Raw genomic sequence first — 20,667 nt, 5'->3', positions numbered from 1 at the left:
TAGAGACGGGGTTTCACCATGTTAGCCAGGATGGTTTCGATCTCCTGACCTCGTGATCTGCCCGTCTCGGCCTCCCAAAGTGCTGGGACTACAGGCTTGAGCCACCGCGCCCGGCCAACACATATGTTAATAAATATATGTTTTAACACATATTTTAATAAATATGTTTTTAATAAATATATATTTAAAATAAATATATATTATATAAATATATTTTTAAAATAAATATATTTTAATAAATATGTATATAGTTTTTACAAAATATATTTATACATATGTATTTTGTTTGTCAGCTACCCAGTTTAGGGTATTTTGCTGCAGCAGTCCAAAAGGATTAAGACAGTATATCTACATTCTTCCGTCATAATAGAGATACTAACCTCCTCCTCACCAAGTTTTAGCAAATGTAGTTCAGCAATACATAAAAGGATGATAAACGTTGACCAAGAAGTGTGTCTATCAGGAATGAAGGTTGGTATAATATATAAAAATGAATCAATGCAATCCACAGAATCAATAGAATAAAGAAAGAAGAGGACATTTTAATTGATGCACAGAAAGCATTTGAAAACATAAAAACTCCCAGAAAACTAGAAATAGCCTTTTGGCCAGAACCAGTATCTTCCAGTAATTCACCAAAATGACGAAAGCAAAGGGAAAGTGGAGAAGCACCCGATATAAGTTCTCTAGGCTTTTTAGAAAACGTGGAGTCGCTCCTTTGGCCACGTATTTGCGAATCTGTAAGAAAGGTGATATTGTAGACATCGAGGGAACGGGTACTGTTCAAAAACGAAGCCCCACAAGTGTTATCATGGCGAAACTGGAAGAGTCTACAGTGTTCCCCAGCGCGCTGCTGGCGTTCTTGTAAACAAACAAGTTAAGGGCAAGATTTTTGCCAAGAGAATTAATGTGTGTATTGAGCATCTTGAGCACTCTAAGAGCCAAGATAGCTTCCTGAAAGGCGTGAAGGAAAATGATCAGAAAAAAGAAAAAAGCCAGCCGAGCTCAGTTGCTCACACCTGTAATCCCAGCACTTTGGGAGGCCGAGGCGGGCGGATCACTTCAGGTTGGGAGTTTGAAATCAGCCTTACCAACATGGAGAAAGCCGGTTCCTACTAAAAATACAAAAAAATTAGCCATGCATGGTGGTGTGTGCCTGTAATCCCATTTTCTCGGGAGGCTGAGGCAGGAGAATCACTTGAACCCGGGAGGCGGAGGTTGCTGTTGAACGGAGATGGTGCCATTGCACTCCAGCCTGGGCTACAGAGCAAGACTCCGTCTCAAAAAGAAAAAAGAAAGAAGCCAAAGAGAAACGTACCTGGGTTCAACTGAAGCACCACCCTGCTTCACCCAGAGAAGCATACTTTGTGTGAACCATGGGAAGAAGCCTGAACTGCTGGAACTTATTCCCTATGAATTCATGGCATATTCAGTGAAAAAAAAAAAAAAAAAAAAAAAGACTTTGGGGCTGTAAAAATGTTTCTATTCATTGAGTAGAAGTGTGGTGTCCTCTGTCCTCTCCCCCAAAGAAAAATTTAAACCAAATTTTAATCGTGTCCTAATTCATTATGTAATGTCTTTACTATCCAGATGTAATGTATTTCTTATTGAAAGATGTGAGGGACCTTATTGTGCAACAAATTACTCAATTGCTTAGAAAATGGCCAGATGTTATTTATGAAATACTTGTACCGGTTTGAAGACAGTCCCTCTAAATCATCATGGAAGAAATGAAATAATTTACAAAAATAATAAAAAAAAAAGAAAACTAGAAATAGAAGGAAATTTCCTCGACCTGATATAGAGCATTTATGATAAACTCCTAGCTAGTATCATAGTCAGTGATTAATTACTGGATATTTCTGGCCTAAAAGCAAGAGCAAGGTAAAAATGTATATTATTATCATCAATTCTCTTTTTTAAAAATTATTTTTAGTTTTTGTAGAGACAGGGTCTTGCTATGTTGCCCAGGCTGGCCTTGAACTCTTGGCCTCAAACAATCTTCCTGCCTTGGTCTCCTAAAGTACTGGGCCTACAGGCATGAGCCACTGTACTTGGTCTCATCATTTCCATTCAATATTGTACTAGAGGTGTTAATCAGTGTCACAGTTAAGAAAAAACTTTAATATTCAGTTTAGAAAGAAAAAATTAGATTTGTATTCATAATTATATGACTTATAGAATCCTAAGCAATTTTTTAAAAGTCACTAAAACTAATAAGTGAATTTATAATGGTCCTAGGATAAAAGTTTAGTATAAAAAATTAGTTGTGTTTCTATAAACTACTAATGAACAATTAGAAAGTGAAATTGAAATCAATTTATAATTCGAACTAAAAAATAAGTAAATTAGCTACAAATAAATTTAATAGAAAATGTAGAAGAGTTTTACACTGAAAACTTTAAAAAATATTACTGAGGAAAATTAAATACCTAAATCATCTAAAGAAATGGAGGTCATCCTGGCTAACATGGTGAAACCCTGTCTCTACAAAAAATTGGCCAGGCGTGGTCCGTGGGCACCTGTAGTCCCAGCTACTCGGGAGGCTGAGGCAGGAGAATGGCATGAACCTGGGAGGTGGAGCTTGCAGTGAGCCGAGATCGCGCCACTGCACTCCAGCCTGGGAGACACAGCGAGACTCCATCTCCAAAAAAAAAAAAAAAAAAAAAAAAGAATAAAGAAATGGAGGTAATTACCTAAATAAATGGAGAAATATACGGATGTTAATGTGTTAATTTAAATATCAGTATGGAAATTCTTCCCAAATTAGTCTGTAAATTCAAAATTCTCTGTAAAAATAACAGTAAAATCTTTTGAAGAAATTTACAAGCTGATTCTAGAATTTATATGGAAAGTCAAAGGGCTTAGAGTAACAAAAAGAATTTGACTTGCATTTTCTCATTTTAATACTTAAAAATTTACTGTAATCACGACACTAGAACTAGCAAAAGGTCGACATCAAGATTAATGGAACAAATTAGAGTTAAGAAAGAAACTAGACATATATGGTCAATTGATTTTTGACAAAGATAATTTGTCAAAAAGATAATTCAATAGTGAATAGCCTTTACAACAAATGTTGCTGAAAAAAATTGAGTATCAGTGTGGAAAAGATGAACATCAATAACTACCAAACATCACATAAATAAATGAATTAAATTTGGGTCATAGACCTCAACATTAAATGTAAAACTATATAATTTCTAGGAGACAAACATAGAAGAACATCTTTATGGCACAGGGTTAGCGAAGGTTGGTTAAAGAGGTACCATTAGAAATGAAACCTATTGCTCTTTAAAAGACACACGTAAAAACACAAAAAGGCAAGCCTCACCCTGGGAAAAAATATATATGTGTGTGTGTGTATAGATATATAAATAATATATATGTCTATTTTTACATTTAAGAATATAAGTAGTAAATAATTATTTTATTTATATAAACACGCACACACACACACACACACATCTGACAAAGACCTTGTATTCAAAATAGTAAAATAACTTTTACAAGATAATAAAACCCAAGAAAAAATATTCAAATGTATTCAAATGATTTGAGCAAACACTTCACAAAAGAGGACATATGAATGACTAATAAGCCCATGAAAAAATGTCAACTATCATCACTCATGAGGGAAGTGTAAATTAAAACTAATATGATATTCTGCTACACACTTCTATTCCACACACATTTCCTGGAAGGGCTAAGACTGAAAATACTGACTACACTAAATGTTGGTGAGAATGTGGAGCAACTGGAATAATCAATCATACATTTCTATTGAGAATGTGAAGTGCTACAGCCACTTTGAAAAACAGTGAAGCAGTTTCTTGTAAAGTTAAACATAAAGTTGCCATGACCGGCCAGGCGCGGTGTCTCACGCCTGTGATCCCAACACTTTGGGAGGCCGAGGCAGGCAGATCACTTGAGGTCAGGAGTTTGAGACCAGCCTGGCCAACAAAGTGAAACCCTGTCTCTAATAAAAACACAAAAATTAGCCAAGCGTGGTGGCAGTCGCCTGTAATCCCAGCTACTCGGGAGGCTGAGGCAGGAGAATTGCTTGAACCCGGGAGGCAGAGGTTGCAGTGAGCCGAGACTGCACCACTGCAATGGCACCGCTGCAATGGCGACAATGCCTGGGCGACAGAGTGAGACTCCATCTCAAAAAAAACAAAAACAAAAAAAAACTTGCCATGACCAAGTGATCCCAATGGGAAATTAAAGACCTAAATAAATAAAAATGCATGGTCACACAAAAACTTGTTACAAATGTTCGTAGCAGCTTTATTGATGATAGCCAGATATTTGAAACAATCTAAATGTCCATTGACATGTTAATAGATAAATTATTTTATTTTAATACAATATAGCAGTACTGAGCAATAAAAAAGAAAAAAATTGATCCACACAATAATAGAAATTTATGTCATAAACATGCTAAATGAGACAAAGTCAAAGTGGAAATTATCATATACTGTATGATTCAATTTCTATAAAAGGCTAGAAAAGGCAAAACTATAATGACAAATATCAGACCAGGGCCAGGCATGGTGGCTTATACCTGTAATCCCAGCACTTTGGGAGGCTGAGCGGGTGGATCGCCTGAGGTCAGGAGTTCGAGAACAGGCTGGCCAACATGGTGAAACCCTGTCTCTACTAAAAATACAAAAATCAGCTGGGTGTGGTGGCATGAGCCTGCAATCCCAGCTACTCAGGAGGCTGAGGCAGGAGAATCACTTGAACCCAGGAAGTGGAGGTTGCAGTGAGCCAAGATCATACCACTGCACTCCAGCCTGGACAACAGAGTGAAACTCTGTCTCAAAAAACAAAAACCAAAAATGTCCCTTGAGTCCCTAGCAGGTACACACACAAGCAGCTGGACATGGAGAGGAACACACCAGTAGAAGAACACACAGATGCCAACAGGCCATCGACAGTGGAACCACGTGGATGCTGAGGGAAATTCAGCCAAGGGCAGTCAGAAGAGAGCCCAGCTGCTGGGAAACCCGACTCCAGGGAAAGACCACTTTCCCACTCCATCCCCCTTCTAGCTCCCCATCCATATGCTAAGAGCTACTTCCACCATTCAATAAAACCTTGCATTCATCCTTCAAGCCCATCTGTGATCCGATTTTTCTGGTACACTAGGGCAAGAACCCTGGGACACAGAAACCCACTGTTGTTGTAATAAGGCAGAGGGTCTAACTGAGCTGATAAGCCAAGCCACCTGTGGATGGCTAAGCTAAAAGAACACACTGTAACACGTACCCAGTGGGGCTTCAGGAGCTGTAAACACTCAACCCTAGACACTGCCATGGGGTTGAAGCCCATGCTTCCCACGACCTGTCCATCTGCATGCTCCCCTAGGGGTTTGACCTGCAGAGCTCCAAAGAAGCAAGCCATTCCCCTGTCACACATCCTGTGAGGCTAGAAGGGAACTTTTCCCATTTCACTGTCAGAGTTCATTCTCAGCAGGACCCTGAACAGTGTGTCCCAGATGCCACTGAAGACCCAAGGAGCTCCTTGGAGATGGAACTGCCAGCCACATCTCTGAACACTACTGTCCCAGCTAAGTGTATGAGGATTTAAGGGTATGGGGGCTCTAGGCCCTTCAACAACCATAATAAAAGTTACAGAAACTGGGGCTAGGCACGGTGTCTCATGTCTGTAATTCCAACACTTTAGGAGGCTGAGGTGGGAGGATCACTTGACGCCAGGAGTTCAAGACAAGCCTGGCCAACATGATGAGACCCCATCTCTACCAATAATATGAAAATTACCTGGGCATGGTGGCAGGTGCCTGTAATCTCAGCTAGTCAGGAGGCTAAGGCAGGAGAGTCACTTGAACCTGGAAGGTGGAGGTTGCAGTGAGCCAAGATCGCACCACCACATTCCAGCCTGGGCAACAGAGCGAGGCTTTGTCTCAAAAACAACAATAAAAAAAATAGAGTATAATAAAAGAATATGGACTCTGAAATTAGGCAGATCTTTGCTGGACTTTCAGTTCTTCCTTTTCTTAACCATGTGAACTTAACCATGTGAATTATTTAATCCCTCTGTAACATCTATCGCTAGTATTACTATCAATCATAAGAATTACATGGTGATGAAAGCCATACAAAAAGGCACTAGAGACTAGAACTCGTCTCAGGATCATAAGTAATCTTAATTCTAGGCCCCACCATGCACTGTTCTCCACACCTTGGTCATAAATAACTCAGAGACGAATGAGAGAGCAGTGAGGCTGCTTATACAAATTTTTGTCTCTGCTTGACAGAGGCTAGTGAAATCAATGACCAAACAGAAGCATTTTCTGGAAACGATTTGTTTCTTCTTCTTAGTGGACAAACACTATCTAAGGGAAACAAAGCAATTCCAGCCTCATTTTTATTCAGAAGGCCTCATGGCTTTGCAAAGCTTCATTTGAAGAGCTGCAGGTTAAATTGCAACTTGTGTTGATGGAAGATCTGTCTTCCAACATAAAGATGTATGTAAAAGGAGACTGCTTTTTTTACATACATACTGCTCTTCTCCAGATCTATACACTCTATTCTTCTTCTCAGAGGCACCACGTAACATCGCCGTTTCAACGACAATGTCAATAATTGTTTAATTCATGTAGAACACGCCGTCTTCATTGAGAAACCAGCAGCAAGCCGTCCCCGGCCAATGCAAACCGCACAAGCCTCCTGGGTGCAGGAATAAAGCTAACTGAAGACATGGTAGACGCAGAAGACAACCAGTGGCAGACAAGTAGGGTAGAGCAGAGTTGAATGTCTTGTCACTTGCACAGTATATTTGTAACTAACGCCTTGATGGAATCAATTAGTAAGAGACAAGCTCAAAAAGAAGAGAGAGAGAGTAGGTGCTGTAGGAAGGAAGAAAAGAACGGAAGCATTTTCAGAGAAAGTCATTTACTTTTTATCTTATGAAGACCAGAAGGTCTCCTTGGCAGCTGGATATGCCTAAGATGAATAAAAATGAGAAAAATAAATTACTTAAGACATTACTTTAATGTACTGTATTTAGGAGATAATTTTTTTAAACGTATGACTTCCGCAGAAGAAAATAGCAGAACATCAGTCTGATGGCAGAGAGGATGGGGCAGCACTGGTGCAGATCTCTGCTCATTTTTAGTTCTGGGACAATCAAAAAACTCAGTTTTTCCATAAAAAAAGGAAATAGGCCAGGCACGGTGGCTCACGCCTGCAATCCCAGCACTTTGGGAGGCCGAGGCGGGTGGATCACTAAGTCAGGAGATAGAGACCATCCTGGCTAACATGGTGAAACCCTGTCTCTACTAAAAATACAAAAAAAAAAATTAGCCAGGTGTGGTGGTGGGCACCTGCAATCCCAGCTACTCGGGAGGCTGAGGCAGGAGAATGGTGTGAACCTGGGAGGCGGAGCTTGCAGTGAGCTGAGATCACGCCACTGCTCTCGAGCCTGGGTGACTGAGCAAGACTCCGTTTCAAAAAAAAAAAAAGAAAAGAAAAGAAAGGAAATAAGTCTGTGTAGCTTTGTCTTGCTTCCTTAGGGTCCCATTATTTTCCTGTTCACCCCTAACTTACTTCCAAGTGCCCAATATGTCCAGGCCATCTCCAATGATCAAGGGACTCCCTTGCAGATGGGGCCCCATTTGACTCTTCATTCTACCTACTTTTCCCTCTTCCATAGTTACCATTCCAGGATACCACCTCCTTAGAGCCCTGTGCTCTGCCGCTTCATCTGGTAAACACAGTGCAGATGTCAGAAAAGTGCCATCAGGTTCAAACCATCTTGCAGATTCGACGGTTTGTTATTTATTTGTTTTGAGACAGTTTCACTCTTGTTGCCCAGACTGGAGTGCAAAGGCACGATCTTGGCTCACTGCAGCCTCCATCTCCTGGGTTCAAGCGATTCTCCTGCCTCAGCCTCCCAAGTAGCTGGGATTACAGATGCTCACCACCATGCCTGGCTAATCTCTGTGTGTGTGTGTGTGTGTGTGTGTGTGTGTGTGTTTTAGTAGAGACGGGGTTTTGCCATATTGGCCAGGCTGGTCTCAAACTCCTGACCTCAGGTGATCCACCCACCTCTGCCTCCCAAAGTGCTGGGATTATAGGTGTGAGCCACCGTGTCCGGCCTGGATGTTTTTACTAAACACTTTTATTTACAAAATGGAGAACCTGAAAATGAAATGAAGGCATCATCTCATGAGGAAGGGCTACAGGAAGGACCATGGTAAGTGCTCAAAAGGAGAGCTGTGACTAACACTAAGCAGGGACTGTGTTTCAGGACCATGCTAAGCACTTGCTCACTTAACCCCTCCCATGACACCATGAAAGAAGATGCCCATTTAGCTGAAGGTGATACTAAGATGCTCAGAGATGAAGCAAATACTTAGTAGGATAAGGATCTGGTCTCAAATTACTAACTTTAAGGCATATGTTTTTTCCACCTCCTCTTACACAAGATAAATTTCAGCTGCAGGAAACTCTACTACCTGGATGAACAGCTTGTTGTGGCCTGAATAGGCATGGGCATGGGTTCAAAATGTGGATGGAAGTCGTGATCTTCCCTGAAAGAGATTTTCTCCAAAATCTGTTGCTTTACATTTATACCCAAAAGCAATCCTTCCTAATTGTATTAGAGTTTGTTTTCATATTGCTATGAAGAAATACCCAAGACTAGGTAATTTATAAAGAAAAAGAGATTTAATGAACTCACAGTTCTACATGGCTGGGGAGGCCTCACAATCATGGCAGAAGGTGAAGAAGGAGCAAAGGCAAGTCTTACATGGCAGCAGGTAAGAGAGGTTGTACAGGGGCATGGCCCTTTATAAAACCATCAGATCTCGTGAGACTGCTTCACTATCATGAGAACAGCACAGGAAAATCCACCCCCATGATAATTACCTCCCGCTGGGTCCCTCCCACACAACAGATAGGGTTTTATGGGAGCTACAATTCAAGACGAGATTTAGGCGGGGACACAGCCAAACCATATCACTAATTAATAATAGCAACAATAATACCTTGCATGATCTTTTAAAATATTTTAAAAGTATATTTATGATCTCACTTTAAGCACCTAAAATCCTTTTAGGGCAGGAAGGGGGAAATATTATGCCCATGTCACTGAGAAAGCAACTAGTGCCCAGTGATACAATAAATTAGAGGAAAAGACAAAATTCAAAGAAGGTTTTTCCATTTGGTGGAACAGTGCTTTCAAAGCTAACCCAAATGCATCTTGGGTAAAAGAAATGTTTAATTAAAATACAATATTCGGACCAGGTACAGTGATGCATGGCTGTAATCCCAGGGCTTTGGGAGGCCGAGGCAAGAGGATGGTTTGAGCCCAGGAGTGGGAGGCTGCAGTAAGTTATGATCATGCCACTGCACTCCAACTTGGATTTTATTTCTCCTTCGCTTATGAAGCTTAGTTTGGTCAGATGAGAGCAAAGCAATATTCAAGTAAGAAAATAACACTAGATGGTAACTCAAATCTACAGGAGCAAAGGAAGTGAACCAAAAATATAAATATGTAGGTTAAAGTAACCAACTATACAAAAATATATAGTCATGCAGCACTAAACAATGGGGATGTGTTCTGAGAAATGCCTTATTAGATGGTTCCATCATTGTGTGAACATGATGGGACGCACTTACACAAACCTAGATTGTACAGCCTACTACATACTTAGACTAGATAGTATAGTTTATTGCTCCTAGACTACAAACCTGTACAGCATATTCCTGTACTGAATACTGTAGACAATTGTAACACAATGATATGCATTTGTGTATCTAAACATAGCCATGCCTGGAAAAGTTACAGTAAAAATATAGTATAAAAGATAAAATGTTGTACAGCCATATAGAGAACTCATCATAAGTGGAGCTTGTAGGACTAGAAGTTGCTCTGGCTGAGTGAGTGAATGAACGATACTCAAACGTGAAGGCCTAGGACATTACTGCCCACTATTTTAGACTTTACTATCACTGTACACATCGTAGGCTACCCAAAATTTGTAAAAACTGTCTTCTTCAACTATAAATTAACCTTAGCTTCCTGTGACTTTTTTAGTTTATAAATTTTATAGATTTTTTCTAACTTTTTGACTCTTGTAATAACACTTGTCTTAAAACACAAACATGTTTGTATAGCTGTACAAAAATATTTTCTTTCCCTACCATCTTATTCTGTAATCTTTTTTCTATTTTTATTTTTAAAATTATTTTTAAATTTTTAAATATTTTTCTTTAAAATGACACAAACACACATACTAACCTAGGACTACAAAGCATAAAATCATCAGTGTCACTGTCTTACATCTTGAAATCTTGTCCCACTGGAATGATTTTGGGGCAATAACAGACATAGAACTGTCATCTCCTAGGATAACAGTGCCTTCGTCTGGAATCCCTCCTGAAGGACCTGCCTGAGGCTCTTCTTGAGAAGGTGTCACTCTTTCCAGAAATACAGAAATATGTACAATGTGGTTGGCTTGGTTTCTGTTTTTTCATTATCGATTTACTTGTTGGCAGATAATGCACCGTGAACATTCCTCTGTATTAATGGAAACCTTTCAATGTTGGCGTCCATGTTCTCAAACTTTTTAAGGAGCTTGTTAAGGTCTTCAAAACCTTCTGCTAAATCCTTCATTGTGAATTTTCTTGTTTTCTTCTTCTTTTTTTCTCTCTGTTTCCTTTTCTCTTGCCTCTTCTTTGTCTACATGTTTCTATTCCATTTCCAACAACTCCTTCTTAGTCAATTCCTCAGGAACCAGCCCTAGGAGCTCCTCAATGCCATCCTCATCCACAGAGTTGTTTGCCAACTCAAGGCAACCACAGCCTTGTATTATTGCAACCTCCTCATCCTTGGCAAATCTTTTGAAGTCATGGACAAAGCTCTTGAGTGCCTTCTTCTAGGTGACATTAAAACACTCCTTGGTGACATCATCCCAAGAGCAGGTTCTTGATGCAGTCATAAATGTTGTAAGCTTTCCAGAAATGCGTCGGTATCTCCTCAGTGTCTTTATCATTTGCAACAATAGCCTCAGCAAAAGTCCTCCTGAGGTAATAGGTCTTAAATGTTGGTATAATTGTTTGATCCATTGGTTGGGTCAAATAGATGGCATTTGGAAGGGGAAATACTACTTTGATATTGGGATGAAGATCACCAATAAAAGGAGAATGTGCAAGAGCATTATCAACAACAAGCAAAATCTGGAAAGGTATATTATCCTCCAAACCATCCATTTCACTGGGTCATCCATAACTCCTTATTGCTCCTTAGTAGACAGGCAGTGTGTGCTTACTGAAATGCTTGAATGTCAATGTGCTTGGGGGGGTCTTACTGTACCAGATTACAAAATGTTTCCATTTGTAGCCTGCAACATTGCCCCCAACAAGACTGTTATCTTGTCCTAAAAAGCCTTGAAACCTCGCATTGACTTGGCCTCCTTATGGATGAAAGTCCTTTCAGACATCTATTTCCAGAACAGAAAGGTTTTATCCGTATTGAAGATTCGCTTTGCAAGTAATTTTCCTCCACAATCAGCTTATCTACAGTTTCTAAAAATTCTTCAGCTGCCTTCACATCAGCACTCTCAGACTCGCCACTCATTTTCACATTATGTAATGGATAATGATTCTTTTAAAGTGAACCATTTAAACCACTCAGAGTGAGCAGTAAATTCACCATGATAGTCAAGTCCAGCCTTTTCTTTCAACATCACAAATTTTTGCTTCGGCTGTGATTGTCATAATGCTGAGAGGAATACACTTGTGTCTGGTCTTCAATTTAAGTTGTTAGAAGTTGCTCCATGTCTTATAGAGATCCTTATTAAGAGTCTTATTGCCTTTAATGAAGCAAATCCTTTAACAGCTTCCATCATTTTGTTCTTGTTCTTCAAGACGGTAGCTATGGTGGAATGGGACGTGGCTGACTGGCAAGCAATCATCATTACTGATTTTCCACCTTCGTAGTCCTTAATCACTTTTAATTTCCAGGTCAATCACTTGATGTGGCTTCTTACTGGCAACATTAGCAGTGGATTTTGTATACTTGGGGCCATTATGAACAAAACAACATAAGATTAAATTATGCACAAGAGAAAACGATGCAATCAAGAGACGTGATAAACAGGAGATGTATGAGGCTGGGGCTACTGCAACATGGCATATTATATAACAGTAAATACTTTTCAATAAGTAGAAATATTAAATAAATACTCTAAAATAATCATTAGAAGTATAGAATAGTAAATACCTAAACCAGGAATATAGATGTTTATTATCAATATCAAGTATCATGTATTGTACAAAAGGGGATATCCTAGATTTTTATATGACTGGCAGTGCAGTAGGTTTGTTTATATCAGCACTGCCAACAAATACATGAGTAATGTACTGTCCTATGATATTCCAATGGCTACCATGTCACCAGGTGATAAGAATTTTTCTGATAACCTTATGAATCCACCTCATATATGTAGTCCATCATTGAAATGTTATGCTGCACATGGTTGTACATGGTTTTGCTCCTTCTCTCCACATCATTAGAAGAAATAACACTATATAAAGCAATAACGATAGCAATGCATCATGTACATAAAACAACAATAATAAAAAGAGGAGAACAGAGTTACAGAGGAGTAACATTTCTGTATATCAATAACATTGTTAGTATAAATCTGAATTTGATTCTGATAATTTAACTCTATATTAGAGTTACTATTAGACCTAGAGCAACCACTAAGAAATAAGAAAATAATTCAAAAAATAATAAAAAAATTACTGAGGGAATTAAATGTTATACTGAAAATATTCACGTAATGCAAATAAAAGGAGTAAAGAAGGAACAGAAGAACAAAAAAGAAATCTGAGACATATAGCAAGCAAAAACTATAGTGGCAGACATAAGTCCAACTATGTCAATAATAACATTAGGCTGGGTGTGGTGGCCCATGCCTATAATCTCAGCACTTTTGGAGGCTGATATGGGAGGATCACTTGAGTCCAGGAGTTTGACACCAGCCTGGGCAACATGGCAAAACCCTGTCTTGACAAAAATAAAATTAAAAATTAGCCAGACATGATGGCACATACCCTGTAGTCCTAGACACTTGGGAGGCTGACATGGGAGAATTGCTTGAGCCTGGGAAGACGAGGCAGCAGTGAGCCATGATTGCACCACTGAATTCCATCCTGGGTGACAGAATGAGACCCTGTCTCCAAAAAAACAGTAACATTAAACATGACTTAATTAACCAATCCAAACTAAAGTCAGCTATTGTCAGACTGGGTAAACAAACAACATTCAACTATATGTTCCTTATAGATGAAATAATTTAAATCCAAAGATACACATAGTTTGAAAGTAAAAGAATGGGAAAATGTATATCACGCAAACAGCAACCACAAAAAAGCTGGAGTAGGTTTCTAATATTAGACAACATAGACTTTTTACAAATGTTACTAGAGATGAAAAGGGACATTTTGTAATTAAAAAATGATCAATCCATTAGGAAGATATAAATATTATAAACACATATGCATTTAACAACAAAGCCCCAAAATATATCAAGCAAAAAAAAAAAAAAAATGACAGAATTGAAGAGAAAGACAGAGAATGCAACAATGAAATTTAAAGACATCAATATTTTCATTTTCAGTAATGGAGAGAACAACTAAGCAGAAGATCAACAAGGAAATAGAAGATTTGAAGACACTGTAAATAAACCAGACCTGGCAGACAGATAAACAATACTCAGCCAACAACAGCAGATTACACATTTTTCTCAAGTGCACATGGAACGTTCTTGAGGATAAACCTTATGCTACACCATAAATCAAGCTTCAATAAATTTAAGAGGATTGAAATTGTACAAGGTGTCTTCTCTAATTACAATTGAATTAGAAATTAATAACAGAAATAAATTTGGGAAATTAACAAATAACATGGAAATTAAGCAGCACTCTCCTAAATAATCAATGGGTCAAAGAAGAAATCACAAGGGAAATTAGAGAATACTTTAAGATGAATGAAAATGAAAACAGAAGTATCAACATTTATTGGATGAAGCCAAAGCACTGCTTAATTAGAGGAAAATGTATAGCTATAAATGACTACATTAAAATAGAAGAGAGATCTCAAGTCAATAATTTAAATTTTCAACTTAAGGCACTGGACAGGAAAAGAATACACTATGTACACTTGCTTTGGGTTCATAGCAAGCAGAAAGAAGAAAATAATAAGAATTAGAATAAAAGTTTTAAAAATGAAGAATAGAAAATAGAGAAAAAAAAAACCCAGAAGTTAGTTCGTTCTTTCTTTCTTTCTTTCTTTCTTTCTTTCTTTCTTTCTTTCTTTCTTTCGTTTTTTTTTTTTCATTTTGAGAGCAGGTACTGTTTATTAAGCTGATGAGACTCGAAAAATAATCATGGTAGACACCTTAGTTCATTCTTCTAACAAGCCTGTAGATCTGGTCCTCCCTGTTGCCAGCATCTCCACCTTCTACAAAATAGGTGGTCTTTTTCTTCATTCCACCTCATGGAGAAGGTAATTTGAAGGGCCACAGGAAGTTTTTTGCCTCTTTGAAGCGTTTTCCAACAGTATAGATCTCATGAATCAGATCCTCCATGCAGATGATGCCATATTTACCAAGAGATTGAGCAATCAAAACCTTATCTGTCAAAGCCATTCACTTCTTATTGATTTTGCCATAACCACGCTTGTAGATTAGCTCATTTACTAACTTCAGATTGGGGTACCCCCCATGTAATATATGGCTCTACAATCCTCAGCATGTTAATCGAAGCCTTGTTGAGCTTCACAAAGGTTCCATTGAAGATTTGACGAAGGCGAAGAAGCTGCAATACCTTTCGGACCTTTGGGCTCATGCCATTGATACCTCTGATCCTGATGACAAACGCCAATTTGGGTTCAGCAGGTACATAGAAGTTGCCAGCTTTTCTTGCCATCCTCGCCATTCGAATTTCAGTTCTGTACATCTGCCTATATTCCTTGTGATAGTGCTTCGCTTTTTCATAGATAAGCTTCCTCCTTGCCTTTCGAAGCATCTTTTGGGCAAACTTCTTTCTCAGGCACTTGATCTTCAGCTCTGCGAAATTCCTTCGCTTTTTCTTAAGGGTTTCTGGCACAGAAGGAACCTTCTTCTTCTTCTCTTCTGCACCCTCCATGGTTCCAGCGGGAAAAAGAGCCCCAGAAGTTATTTCTTTAAAAGATCAACAAAATTGAAAGACCTTCAGATAGACTGACCAAGAAAAATGAGAGAAGACGCAAACTACTAAAATCAGGAATGAAAGAGGGGACATTATTACTGACCTTACAGAAATAAAAATGATTATAAGGAAATACCATAAACAAGTGTATGCCAACAAATTAGATAACCAAGGTGAGATAGAAAAAGTTATAAAAAGACACAAACTACCAAAACTGACTCAAGAGGAAATTAAAAATCTGAATAGTCTTATAACAGAGGAAGAGAACTTAGTTATCAAACAACTTCCTACAAAGAAGTCCAGAACTATATGGCTTCACTTGGAATTCTACCAAATGTTTAGAGAAAAATTAATACCAAGTCTTCACAAACTTTTTCAAAAAATGGGAGAGGAGGGAATCCCTCCTAATTCATTCTAGGAGACCACTGTTACCCTGACCAAAGCCAGACAAAGAAAGTACAAAAAAGGAAAAGTGCAGATCAATGTCTCTGAGGACCTTAGACTAAAAATAAAATCCTCTTCCTCAACAAAATTATTATACAAAATGAATTTACTAATGTAGAAAAATAATTATACAACGTGCAACATAACCAAGTGGAAGATTTTTTATTTTTATTTTTATATTTTTTGAGATGCAGTCTCACTCTGTACCCCAAGCTGGATTGCAGTGGAACAGTCTCAGCTCACTGCAACCTCTGCCTGCTGGGTTCAGGTGATTCTCCTGCTCCAGCCTCCCGAGGAGCTGGGACTACAGGCACACAACACCATGCTCTGCTAATTTTTGTATTTTTAGTAGAGACAGGGTTTCACTATGTTGGCCAGGCTAGTCTTGAACTCCTGATCTCACATGTTCTGCCCACCTCAGCCTCCCAAAGTGCTGGGATTACAGGCATGAGCCACTGTGCCTGGCCCAAGTTGGGAGATTAGCAAAATTAAAATTACATGCTTCAATGTACAGATTCAAGAAAGTGAAAAGACAACCTACATATTTGCAAATCATATATCTGATGAGAAATTTGCATTTAGAATATATAAGGAACTCCTACCACCTTATAACAAAAAGACAGATAGCTTAATTAAAAATGGGCAAAGAACTTGATAGACAGACATTTCTCCAAAGAAGATATAAAATGGTCAAAAAGCACATGAAAAGATTCTCAACATCATTCACTACCAGGGAAACACAAATAAAAGCCACAATGATATACTACTCCCCATCCACTAGGGTGGCTATAAATCAAATAGCAGATTTCAACATGAGTCAGTGAAGATGTCGTGAAATTGGAAACCTCGCATGCTGCTGGTGAAATGTAAATGGATGCAGCTGCCATGGAAAGACTAGCAGTTCCTTAAATGGCTATGGATAGTTACCATACGACCCAGTGATTCCACTCCTAGACATATACCCAAGATAAATGAAAACATGAAATCTATCTACACTAGGTCGGGCGCGTTGGCTCACGCCTGTTATCCTAGCATTTTCAGAGGCCAAGGTGAGCAGATCATCTGAGGTAAGGAGTTCGAGACCAGCCTGGCCAACATGGTGAAACCCCGTCTCTACTAAAAATACAAAAATTAGCTGGGCATGGTGGCACACGCCTGTAATCCCAGCTACTCAGAAGGCCGAGGCAGGAGAACCACTTGAACCCAGGAGGCGGAGGTTGCAGTGAGCCAAGATTGCGACACTGAACTCTAGCCTGGATGACAGAGTAAGACTCCATCTCAAAAAAAGTAGAAATATATCTACACTAAAACTTATACATGAATGTTCACTGTTGCATTATTCATAGCAGATAAAAAATGGAAACAATCCAAATGTCTATCAACTGATGAATGGATAAATAAAATGTGACACAGTCATACGATGAAATATTATTTGGAAATAAAAATTAAGTACCAATGAATATTACAAGATGGATTCACCTTGAAAACATTACACTAAGCGAACGAAGTTAGTCACAAGAGACCACATATTGTATGATTCCATCTGTATGACACTTCCAGAATAGACAAATGTATTAGGCTGTTCTTGCATTGCTATAAAGAAATACCAGGGTAATTTATCAAGAAAGGAAGTTTAGGCCTGGCGTGGTGGCTCACACTTGTAATCCCAGCACTTTGGGAGGCTGAGGTGGGCAGATCACTCAAGGTCAGGAGTTCAAGACTAGCCTGGGCAATATGGTGAAACCCCATCTCCACTAAAAATACAAAACTTAGCCAGGCATAGTGGTGTGTGCCTGTAATTCCAGCTACTCAGGAGGCTGAGACAGGAGAATTGCTTGAATCTGGGAGGCGGAGGTTGCTGTGAGCTGAGATTGTGCTACTGCACTCCAGCCTAGATAAAGAGAAAAAAAAAAAAAAAAAAAAAAAAAGGTTTAATTGGCTAATGGTGAAGCCTCAGGGAGCTTTTAATCATGGTGGAAAGTGAAGTGGCAACAGGCACATCACATAGCTAGAGAAGGAGCAAGAGAGAGAGTAGGGTGGACGGAGGGGTGCCATATACTTTTAAATGACCAGATCTCTTTAGAACTCACTATCAGGAAGACAGCACCAAGCCATGCGGGATCCACTCCCCATGATCCAACACCTCCCACGAGGCCAGCATTGGAGATTACATTTCAACATGAGATTTGGGCAGGGAAAATATCCAAACTACATCAACAAATCTATAGGAACAGAAAGTAGATTAATGGTTTCCAGGGACTAGGAGAGTTGGGGGGAAATGAGGAATGACAGTGAAGAGGTATGTAGTTTCATTTTGTACATTATGAATATGTTCTAATATAGATTTTTATGATGGTTATACAACACTTAATATAATTTTTAAAACCACTGAGTTGTACATTTGAAATTGGCAAATTGCATGATATATGAATTAAATTCCAATAAAGCTATCTTAAAAAACCAAATGGAACTCAAAAGGGATTGTTTGGGGAATTGATAAAATTTCTCTAGAGTTTACTCTTAATGAAATTATAAGAATCGAATTCATCACTACTTTTTTACATTTCTTAAGTATATTGCATTCGGTATATCATTCAGACTATGGTAATCATGAAAATTTGTGAATTCTTGTGTTGCAGAGATGGGTATACACATCTGTTTCCTTCGTAGCCTCTGATGCCCTTGAAGGCAGCTATTTTGTTTGATTCATCTCTCCTAAATTTCTCAGTCCTCAGAGCCCAGCCCTGAGTGTAGGACCCAGTACATGTGTCAGACATTGTGGCTCATGGGCTTTGTGGCACATCCCACTTTTGGGAAGCATTGCATTAACATTCTACAGGATGCACCCACTGGCCAGGCACGGTGGCTCACACCTGTAATCCCAGCACTTTCGAAGGCTGAGGCAGGTGGATCACCTGAGGTCAGGAGTTCGAGGCTAGCCTGGTCAACATGGTGAAATCCCAACTCTACTAAAAATAAAAAAAAAAATTGGCCTAGCATGGTGGTGGGCACCTGTAATTCCAACTACTCAGGGGGCTGAGGCAGGAGAATCACTTGAACCCTGGAGGTGGAGTTTGCAGTGAGCTGAGATCGTGCCATTGCACTCCAGCCTAGGTGACAAGAGTGAAACTCCATCTCCAAAACCTACGAGGTGCAAGCATAGTAACCAGAGGTACCTATCTGGAAAAGTCGCTGGACAGCCTCACAGAAGTTCAGCTTCCATTCTGGGTCTTGATATTTTCTTTTCCACCTTGTCTGTATCAGGAGAAGTCAAACATTGAAGGCAGAGAGTCGAAAAAGGTGATATTAAAAACTTTGAACTCAAAGTCTGATTTTTACATTTCAATCTTCCTAGGATATAATTTGATTCTATCATATCTTTCAGGTGGGAACTATAGGATTAATGGTAAGTTCCATGTTTCTGGCCTATGGAAAATTTCCCTATCATGAATAGGAGGACTCTACTTACAGCACGATGGATTTCATGGCAATAAGTAGAAAGATTTTGTGATTACAAATAACACCTGTTATAAAAATAACTACCCAGACCTTATGTTAATGTTAAAATATTTTAAAAAATTGTTTGGTGAGGCTTTCCCTATCAAAGAGAACAGTTCTTTCTGTAAAGGATTTATACTGAATAAGTGCAGAAGCTCAAATGACTAAAGTTTATTGCAAGCAACAGTCATGAAGCCAAATCTTAAGTCAAAGCCAAGATTGATGTACCCAATTCCACTGATTATTGCTGTAAAAAGAAAATACGATTTTTGAAGTATAACTTACTAAGTTGGGTTTAGTTACACAATGGTTCTCAAGCAATATACTTCCTAAATCATTCTACCATTGTTTCATGTAACTACTCATTCATTATATATTACTGAAAAATCCCACTCTATTGAAAATGGATCATGGACTTAAATGTCCACTGTAAAACTATAAATTTTTTTAAAAATACAGGCCGGGCATGGTGGCTCACACCTGTAATCTCAATACTTTGGGAGTCTGAGGTGGACAAATCACCTGAGGTCAGGAGTTCAACACCAGCCTGGCCAACATGGTGAAACCCCATCTCTATTAAAAATACAAAAATTAGCTGACTGTGGTGGTGGGTACCTGTAATCCCAGCTACACGGGAGACTGAGGCAGGAGAATCGCTCGTACCCAGGAGATGGAAGTTGCAGTGAGATGGTGCCATTGTACCCCAGCCTGGGCAACAAGAGTGAAACTCCAACTCAAAAAAAAAAAAAAAAAAATACACAGGAGAAAATCTTAGGCATCTAGGACTAGCCAAAGAGTTCTTAGATTTGACACAGAAAGCACAATTCATAAAAGAAAAAAAAATTAATAAATCGAACTCTCAAAACCTTTTACTCTGAGCAAGAACTTTAAGAGGCTATAAAGAAAAGCTACAAACTAGAAGAAAATATTTTCAAACTATGTAACTGACAAAGGACTTATATCTAGAATAAAAAACTCAAAACTCAACAATAAAAACAAATCAAACTATGTCATTAGAAAATGGACAAAAGATATGAAGGAACATATCACCAAAGATGGCAAACAAGCACATGAAAATATGTTCAATATCATGAGCCATTAGGGAAATGCACATCAAAATCATGATGAAATATTAATACAGGCTGCGTGCAGTGGCTCATGCCTGTAATCCCAACACTTTAGGAAGCTGAGATGGGAAACCCTGTTTCTACTAAAAACACAAAAAATTAGCTGGGCATGGTGGCACATGACTGTAGTCCCAGCTACTTGGGAGGTTGAGGCAGGAGAATCACTTGAACCCAGGGAGGCGGAGGTTGCAGTGAGCCGAGATTGCATCACTGTACTCCAGCCCAGGGGATAGAGTGAGACTCAGATGAGAGAGAGAGAGAAAGAGAGAAAGAAATGGAAGGAGGGAGGGAGTGAGGGAGGGAGGGAAGGAAGGAAGGAAGGAAGGAAGGAAGGAAGGAAGGAAGGAAGGAAGGAAGGAAGGAAGGAAGGA

At 39.0% G+C, this 20,667-nt stretch overlaps 2 pseudogenes across 1 annotated transcript; one reads left to right on the top strand and one right to left on the bottom strand.

Moving 5' to 3' along the window:
- Positions 1–640: 640 nt before the first annotated feature.
- Positions 641–8,509, top strand: LOC112620598 (annotated as a pseudogene).
- Positions 8,510–14,361: 5,852 nt separating this feature from the next.
- Positions 14,362–15,205, bottom strand: LOC112621512 (annotated as a pseudogene). The gene has a single exon (XR_003118741.1). The product of XR_003118741.1 is annotated as a 60S ribosomal protein L7 pseudogene (transcript).
- Between the last annotated feature and the right edge of the window lie 5,462 nt (positions 15,206–20,667).

The sequence above is a fragment of the Theropithecus gelada genome, chromosome 3 (assembly GCF_003255815.1).
Source record: "Theropithecus gelada isolate Dixy chromosome 3, Tgel_1.0, whole genome shotgun sequence".
Taxonomy (NCBI): Eukaryota; Metazoa; Chordata; class Mammalia; order Primates; family Cercopithecidae; genus Theropithecus; species Theropithecus gelada.
Note: the sequence above shows the minus strand (reverse complement) of the source record. Positions and strands in the feature narration are given on the sequence as shown.